This window comes from Vombatus ursinus, unplaced genomic scaffold (assembly GCF_900497805.2).
Source record: "Vombatus ursinus unplaced genomic scaffold, bare-nosed wombat genome assembly UNPS02014812.1, whole genome shotgun sequence".
NCBI classification, from domain to species: domain Eukaryota; kingdom Metazoa; phylum Chordata; class Mammalia; order Diprotodontia; family Vombatidae; genus Vombatus; species Vombatus ursinus.
Genome location: NW_020954590.1, coordinates 88,202,243 through 88,210,668, shown reverse-complemented (window position 1 = coordinate 88,210,668; position 8,426 = coordinate 88,202,243).

The window sequence follows — 8,426 nt, the reverse complement described above, 5'->3', positions numbered from 1 at the left end:
TTCCTTCCTTCCTTCCTTCCTTCCTTCCTTCCTTCCTTCTTTCCTTCTTTCTTCCTTTCTTTCTTCCTTTCTTTCTTTCTTTCTTTCTTTCTTTCTTTCTTTCTTTCTTTCTTTCTTTCTTTCTTTCTTTCTTTCTTTCTTTCTTTCTTTCTTTCTTTCTTTCTTTTTCTTCCTTCCTTCTTCTTTCTTCCTTCTTTTATTTTTTCTTTCATCCTGTCTTTCATCCTTTCTTTCTCTTCCTTCCTTCTTCCTTCCTTCTTTCTTTCTTTTTCTTCTTTCTTTCTCTCTTCTTTTCTCTCTCTCTCTCTGTGTCTCATACACTCGCACGCACGCACATGCGTGCACACACACACACACACACACACACACACACACACACACACACACACAGAGTACTGAGACATTCCCATTCATGGGTTTAGAATCAGGAGACCTAAATTCAATTCTAGCCTCAGGCACATTAACTATATGATCACTAACTGGCTCCTTAAAATTCTCAAAGCATCAGTTTCCTTAGCTGTAAATCCATCCATTTCCTTAGCTGTAAAATGGAAATTATTCACTATCTACCTCATAGAGGTGTTATGAGGAAATCACTATATATATATATGTGTATATATATGTATATATATATGTATATATGTGTGTGTGTGTGTGTGTGTGTGTGTGTGTGTATATATATATATATATAATTTTGTACAGCTACAGTAACCAGCATGGGTTAAAGAAAACATCAAATAAGCAAGAAATGTTATTTTCCTTTTATTTTAGCATTCATGACAAATGAGTATTTACTTCTCCCTAGATTTTGTTACATAGAGTAGAGACAAAGAATAGCTCATAAGTTTATCCAGCAGTAGTAAAGGTGTGAAAGAGAACTGAGTCATAGCTGAGATCTTTCCAAATACCATATTTTCTTGAGTTGTTACACCATGCCTAATATGTAAACCTCAACACTTCGTAGAGTTTGGCTGGGTACCAGAGAGCAATGCTAAAAAAAAAAAAATTAGAAGTTGTTCATTAGCCTTTCTGTTGCTGTTTCCTGATCAAGGACACCATTTAGTAACCAAATAAATAAATGCTGAGAATAGAAGAGTCAACACAGTCAATAATCTACCAGTTTTCAGATTGCTGATAGACTGGTATTTACTGGGCAGATAGACTTCAGCCATAACAGGTATTTCCTAAGTAAAAGTGGACCTGCTTTTAAAGTGCTCCTGACAAGAACAATTCATACAATAACAACATTGTAAACACAAACAATTTTGAAAGACTTAAGAACTCTGATCAATGCTATGACCTTTCAGAAGACAGATGATGAAGAATGCCATCTCCTGACAGGTGGTAGACTCGAGATGCAGAATCAGAAATACATTTTTACATGGCCAACGCGGGAATTTGCTTTGCTTGACAATGCATATTTAATACGAGGGTTTTGTTTTTTCTTCTTTTCTTTTTTTAATGCAGGGTGAAGAGAGGTAAGGAGAGAAAATAAATGCTTGTTCATTGAAAAAATAAATTAAAAGAGAAATGTTCAAGTAGAAGAGATAACAGTTTCCCCCAATGTCAATGAGAAGACCAGCTTCCTGAAAACATTTATTTTTCTCTCCATCCATTTACATGGGGGAGGGCAAGCTAGTAAGTTCTTGATGCTTATCATGAGGCTGCCTTAAATGGTTTAAACCAGGGTGGAGAACCTGTGGCCTTGAGGCCACGTGTGGCCCTCTAGGTCCTCATGTAGCCTCGAGGCTACAGGTTCCCCAAACCATCTGAGTCAAAATCTTTCAGTGATACAATGAGAATAAATCATGCCCTCCAAGGTTCTTTTGCAAGGAAGCTAAAATCAGATATTCCATCTCTATCCTCCAAGAATAGAATAGCTGCACAGAAGCAGCCACTATGTTTGTCAGGTAATAGAATTATGTTCCTCTAATCACATCTGGAGTAACCTTTATTACTATTACTGTTATAGCTAGGAATAAACTTTTCAATACAAGCAAACTTACCAGCCATTAGGAATTAAATCACAAATAAAACAGGTTGGCCAATAAGCCTAAGCTCAAATTTACATCTATATTTAGCTTTATATGAATAGAAGGTCACATTTCTCTGCTGTTTGAGATAGTTAAACCAGTTCTATTATCCTGAACAATGCTGCTGAGATCACAGACTGAAATACAGAAGAGGGAGAACAGCCTTTTGTGAGCCCTATTATAGCAAATCAGAAAGACACCCTTTCTTCCAACCTTGAGATTTCACATAATAAACCCTGCCAAGGCTCATCTAACTTCACAGAACACTTTGGAATATTTTACACAGACCACCTCACATATACAATCCATCTCAATTCAATAAATATTTATCAAGTTCCTTCTGTGTTCAAAGACCTGAGCTAGGTCCTGGGGGTGCAGGAACAAAAATGAAACTGTCCTGGACCTCAAAGAGTTTACATTGTGGGGGCAGGAAGTGGGAAAGAAATGCACTTTAGTCCAATCCACTAACCAATGATGTTGCTTGAATATATACACTGAGAAAGACACTTTCCCTACATCCAATGGAAGATAAAGAATGGTAAACCTTAAAGGAGCCTCAAATCTAGTAGGAGATGAGATCCTGTGGATTCATGGTATTTATGGAACACACCAGAGGTGGGGAACCTGTGGCCTTGAGGCCTCACGTGGCCTTCTAGGTCTTTGGGCGCAGCCTTTTAAGTCCAAGTTTTGTAGAAAAAATACTTTTATTAAGGGGATTTGTTTTGTGAAGTTTGGATTCAGTCAAAGGGCCACACTTGAGGACCTAGAAGGCCACATGTGGCCTCAAGGCCGCAGATTCCCCACCCCTGGAACACACCATAAAACCGGAAGAATTCATAAGAAGAGAAAACAAATTAAAAAAAAAATAAGAATTCAAAAGAATTGGGTTCTAGTCATAACTCGACCACTAATTTTGGTCACTTGAACAGGTCACTGCCCCTTCTCTGGTCCTCAGTTTGGTCATCTGTAAAATGAGGTTAGACTAGACCAGACATTCTCTAAGTCCCAGATCTAAGTCCCAGATCTGGATCTATTATCCTAGATAATGTCAAAGGTCCCTTTCAGATTTAACGACCTGTGGATCTTTGCATCAGTGCACCTTAAATCCCTTATCTCTAGAACACAATCCATCTCAATTCAATAAATATTAGAAAGTATTAACTGTGATTTTTTTTCTCCCCAGAAGCAGCAGAAAATTGCATTGCCACCCTAACCATGGACCTGAGAAATGTACAGCAAGGCCAGGCTCCTTGTGAAATGTCTCCAGACATAAGAGATGACCATGAATACAAATGACTTCCCAGGATGCTCAGTTGATGGATTCTTTTGTTATTTCCAATAATTGTAAAATGATTAGTTCCTGCAGAATTGCCATTCAGGACTGTGAAAGCTTACACACATCCTCCTAGTGCTCCCCATCCATTATCCAGAGCCCAGAATAGAAAATGCAATGACTTATGAGTTAAAGGTCAGCTGTATTTATTCAGCCAGATTTATCAAAGAATCAGACAAGCCCCTTTCTAATGCCCTGAGTCATTTGCCCCAGGCCAGTTGGTTATTCCCTGGAAGAGACTGGCTGCAAAGTACATGTTATTCCCTGGGGTGGAAAGAGTCACAAACAATATCACAGAATTACATAATCTTAGGTGACAATTCAATTCAATTCAGAAACAATTAATTGCTTACTCTGCAAAACACTGTGCTTAGAAATTGAGTTCTCTCCATCCAATAAATCTGTGGCTTCTTTAGGATCAAATATAAACCTTTCTGTTTTGCATTTAAGTCTCTATTCAACCTTCCAGGCTTTCCAGTCTTCTTGCACATTGTTTCCCTCTGCACAATTTATGACCTAGCCACACTGGCCCACTAACTATTCCTTACATATTACACTTCCTCTCCTGTCTCCAGGCTTTTGCATGGGCTGTACCTCATGCCTGGAATGAACTCTCTCCTCACATTAGTCTCTTGGAATTCTCTTGGAATCCCTTGTTTTCTTCAAGACTCAACTCAAATACAACCTTCTTCATGAAGCCTTTCCTGATCCTCCTCTCCACTGCACCAGTCACAAACGTGATCCCTCCCCAAACTACCTGGGATTCATTTGTGTACATATTCTATATATACTTACGAGGGCAGCTGGACGGCAGAGTGGATACAGTGTCAGGCCTGGAGTCAGAAAGACTCATCTTCCTGAATTCAAATCTAGTCTCAGATACTTAATAGCTGTGTGACTCTGGACAAGTCACTTAACCCTGTTTGCCTCAGTTTCTTTATCTGTAAAATGAGCTGGAGAAGGAAATGGCAAACCACTGCAGTACCTTTGCCAAGAAAACCCCAAATGGGGTCCCGAAGAGTCAGACAAGACTGAACAATAACATATATGCTTATATATATATATATATATGTATATATATATATATATGTTAGAATGTAGTTTCCTTCTTGGAGGTAGAGACTCTTGTCTTTATATCCCCCTATCACTTAGCACAGTACCTGGCACACAGTAGGCACAAATGGTTGTTGATTGATAAGAGTGAAACAGTTCTTTCCCTCAAGGAGCTAATGTTTTATTGTGTGGGGTAGAGAGAGTTTGTATACCCAAATAAGTAAAATACAAGGTAGCAAGTAATTAGACCAGCCTAAGGTTGCAGGTTTCCCACCACTGCATTACACTAAAAGAAGAGATCCAATCAGAGTTTGTATTTTATTTGAAAAGTCACCAAACACTAACAGCCGGAGGATCTGGGGAGGCTTTGTAGGGGATAGGGTTTCATCACGGAGCTTTGAAGGAAGAGAAGGATTCTGAAAAGTAAGAGTTGAAGATAGAGGGCATTACAGAAAGGAGGGATAGAGGATTTGTTAAAGAAGCTAGTGACAGAGGGAAGTAGAAAGCTGGGAAAGAATTTTTACAACCAATGTCTCTGATCAGGGTCTCGTTTCTAAAATATATAGAGAATTAAGTCAAATTTATAAGAATACAAGTCATTCTCCAATTAATAAACGGTCAAAGGATATGAACCAGCAGTTCTCAGATGAAGAAATTAAAGGCATCTATAGCCATATGAAAAAATGCTCTAAATCATTATTGATTAGAGAAATGTAAATCAAAATAACTCTGAGGTACCGCATCACACCTATTAGATTGGCCAACATGACAAAACATAAAAACGATAAATGTTGGAGAAGATGTGGGAATATTGGAACACTAATGCATTGCTTGTGGAGTTGTGAAATGATCCAACCATTTTGGAGAGCAATTTGGAACTATGCCCAAAGGGCTATAAAAATGTGCATATCCTTTGACTCAGCAATAAAACTTCTAGGGCTATATCCCAAAGAGATCATACAAATGGGAAAAGGACCCACATGTATAAAACTATTTATAGCAGCTCTTTTTGTGGTGGCAAAGAATTGGAAATTGGATGCCCATCAATTGAGGAATGGCTGAACAAATTGTGACATATGAATATATGGAATACTATCGTTCTATAAGAAATGATGAGCAGGCAGACTTCAGAAAAACCTGGAAAGACTTGTATGGACTGATGCTGAGTGAAGTGAGCAAAACCAGAAGAACATTATACACAGTAACAGCCACGTTGTTCGATGACTAACTTTGATTGCGTTAGCTTTTCTCAGCAATGCAAGGATCTAAGACATCTCCAAAGGTCTCATGTTGGAAAATGTTATACATGTTCAATGAAAGAACTATGGAATTTGAATGCAGATCGAAGCATACTATTTGCTCTTTTTTTTCTTCTATTTTGTTCTGTTTCCTCTTTCTGGTGGTTCCTCCTATTGGTTCTAATTCTTCCTTACAGTATGACTAATGTGAAAATATGTTCAATAGGAATGTACATGTATAGCCTATATCAGATTGTGCACTGTCTTGGGGAGGGAGGTGAGGAAGAAGGGGGAGAAAAATGTAAAACTCAAAAGCTTATGGAAGTGATTGTTGATAAAGCAAAATAAATTAATAATTTTTTTTTTTAAAAAAAGAAGCTAGTGACAGCATGCAAAGTTCAAGCAACTGGAATGTTGTCCATTTTAGCTGGCATGTAAGGAGCATGACGGGGAGTAATGTGAAGTAAGACTAGGGAAGATAAGTAAGAGCCAGATGCTGAAAGCTTTCAATGCCAGACTGATGAATTTGAAATTTATCTTACATGGGCCAAAGGAAGCTGCTAATGATCTTGAGCAGGGCTGTCACATGATTGGTCAGACCTAGTAAGCACAAATGGTTGTTGATTGACAAAAATGAAACAATTCTTGCCCTCTAGGAGCTTATATTCCATTGGGCCAGTAAGGGTTTGGTTGGAGGGAGGAAAGAGACATAATACATCCAGATAAGTATAATAAACATTAAGTAGTCATGTCACAGGTGCCTTAAGAAGGTTATCTTGGCAGCTATGTGGAGGATGAATTAGGCAAGGAAAAAGAAAGATCATCGGAGGTCAACAGACCTCTGATAGACCTAGAAAGGAATTCTCTCTACCACACCCTATTTGGTCATCCAACTTCTGTTTGAATTGCTGGGGAGGAAGGAGAGGGGAGTAGCACTACCACCAGAGACAGCCTATAATAGCTAAGGAAGATTTTCCTTTAATCTTTTAAACATTCTGAACTTAACAAAACAAAAAAAAAGAGCACTTACATATATGTTGTAGAAGAGGAAAGGATTGTACATGAAACTGAATCTCTGCTACAAGAGCCTGCTTCTTTTCTTTTTAAGTATATAATAAATTCAACATGTAACTTTAAAAGCTGTCCTACTTGTCTCTGACTCCTTCTGGAAGAAGGTTTTAGGTGGTCTGGTAGGTGGAGCAAGGGGCCTGGAGTCAGGAATAAGTTCAAAAGTCATATCTTTGCTAGCTGTGTGACCCTGGGCAAGTCACTTAACAGAGGTTGGCTCAGTTTCTTTATCTTCACAATGAGGATAGTAGTAGTACCTATCTCCCAGGATTATTGTGAGGATCAAATGTGATAATAATTATAAAACATTTAACACCTGGCACAGAGTAAGCACTCTATAAATGTTAGTTATTGTTGTTGTTATTGTTGCTGTCATATGGATCTGAAATCTGCTTCTGTGTAACTTCTAGCCATGGCACTTAGTTCTGACTTCTGGGGACAAGCAGAAGAAGCTTAATTATTTTTTTTTACATGATAGCCCTTAAAATATTTGAAGAGAGCTATTATATCTCCTCCATGTCTTCTTTTCTCCAGGATTCTCTTCTTTCATTCTCCTTTTCTGGAGTCTAGAGAAACCTGAGTCCAAAGCCCAGCTCTGTTAACTTGCCAGTTGGGTGACCTTAGGCAAGTCACTTAATCACTCAGAGCCCTAGGCAGCTAATTTTCTAAAATGATCTACTAAGTCTCCATTTCCTCATCTGTAAAATGGGGATAGTACTTGAAGTACCTGTCTCTCAAGATAGCTGTGAAAAAAAGCACTTTGTAAATCCTAAAGCACTGCACAAATGTGAGTTATTATTATTTAAACAAGCAAACATTTATTGGGTACCTCCTTTGTACCAAACAGCTAGTAGGTCAGAGGATAAAGCAGTGGGCCTGGAGTTAGGAAGATCTGAGTTCAAATCTGACCTCAGATACTTATTAGCTGTGTGACCCTGGGCAAGTCACTTAACCCTGTTTGCCTCAGTTTCCTCATTTGTAAAATGAGCTGGAGAAGGAATTGGCAAAACACTCCTGTATCTTTGCCAAGAAAACCCCAAATGGGGTCACAAAGAACCCAACTGAACAACAACAAAACTAGTACCAGACACTGTGCTAGTTGCTGGGAATGCAAAGACAAAAGAAAAAATAGTCACTGCCCTCCATGAGCATACATGCATCAGGGAAGAGAACATATACAATTACACGCAACATAAATACAAGATAATTGGGGCCAGGGTGCTCTATAACTAGGATATCAGGAAAAATTTCATTTAATACTAGACAAGAGCTGAGTTTTGAAGAAACCAAGAGATTCTAAGAGACAGGGATGAAGAGGGAGTGGATCTCAGGCATGGGGTACTCCATGCCAACCCTTGGAGATGGGGAATCTTGCAGAGCATATAAGAAGTAGGAAGAAGACATTCCCTTTCTTTTCTAAAGGTTGAACTCTCCATGGTCCTCGTATGACGTAGTCTTAATTCAATTCATTCCATTCAAGTAACATTTATTTGGTGTGTACTACATACATGGCTCTATCTCCAGTTTCTTCCCTTTACTGTTCAAATGGTGATTGTAAAAAGAAAGGTCTCCACCAGTACAGTATTGAATATTACTACCAACAACTACTTAGCCCACATTTAGAGTAGCCCAGGGTCTATATTTCCTGAATGAAATCTGACTGCTAGCTGTTTCCTGTACCTGACATTCCACCTTTGTACC